The following is a 1,002-nucleotide window of genomic DNA, read 5'->3' as shown; positions in this document are numbered from 1 at the left end:
GTTTTAGGAAAATTACCACTAAACTGTTAAAGATTGAGTATATGAGCAAGTGATAAGAAGTGATACATTATTTTGTTAAAAATCCAAAATCTTTAAAAAAAAATCCAAAATCTCATTAGAGACTTCCACTAAGCTTCATACTCTTAATTCCAACTTTCTAAACTGAAGGACAAGTTCCTTGAGGTATTTGAAACAGAGCTGAAAGGTCATTTGTCAGGAGGGTCACTGAGCTGCCAGCCTTGTTAGGAGAGCTTAATACTCCTTAACCACACATCGTTCCTGTCTCCAATCCCACAGGCAGCTGGCAAGAGCAATTAGGCAAATTCTGGCTGAGCTGAGACTGACCCTTTTAAATAGTTTGAAACATGCCTAAGTGCCCATCAGAGTCTAGTATTTAAAAATAAGAAGGATGCTACTGGCAAGGCATCTTCCTCCTGACAATGGAGACTCGAGGTCAGCTTGCCCTTCTGTTAAGTTTTGTTAGGAGAAAGGTTAAAGAGGTGGCACACCGACATCAAAAGGCTGGTGTTCTGCGGCACATTCTGTACCTCTCTGCATTCACTGTGCCTGTGTGTTCTATGTTCACTAGAGGTAGGCCATATAGCACACTAATGCCCCTTCCAGGGCTGGTGAGATAGCTCAGCAGTCTAAAGCACCTGCCTCGGCAAGCTTAGGCAGGTGCAGGAGACCTTAGTTGGGTCTCTGGCACTACCTACTGCACCAGCCCCACACTCAAGGCAGGCTGAGCCGGCAAAAACAAAAACAAACAAACAAACAACAACAACAACAACAACAAAACCCTAATACCCCTTCCACAGCTTAGCTACTTCAGCTGTTTCAGCATATATTGAGTTCAAATTAAAATCAACATTAGTTACATAGAGTAGTCTCAGAAAGTGAGTTGCTTCCCACGACTCTGTTGTGTATTGTCAGGTATTTGGTGTGATGAGAGAAGGAGCATGTGGACAAGCAATGTACACACACACACACACACACACACAC

This window comes from Octodon degus, unplaced genomic scaffold, assembly GCF_000260255.1.
Source record: "Octodon degus isolate 3935 unplaced genomic scaffold, OctDeg1.0 scaffold00241, whole genome shotgun sequence".
In the NCBI taxonomy this organism is placed as follows: Eukaryota; Metazoa; Chordata; class Mammalia; order Rodentia; family Octodontidae; genus Octodon; species Octodon degus.
The sequence above is the reverse complement of the archived record's forward strand: the minus strand, read 5'-3'. Positions refer to the sequence as shown.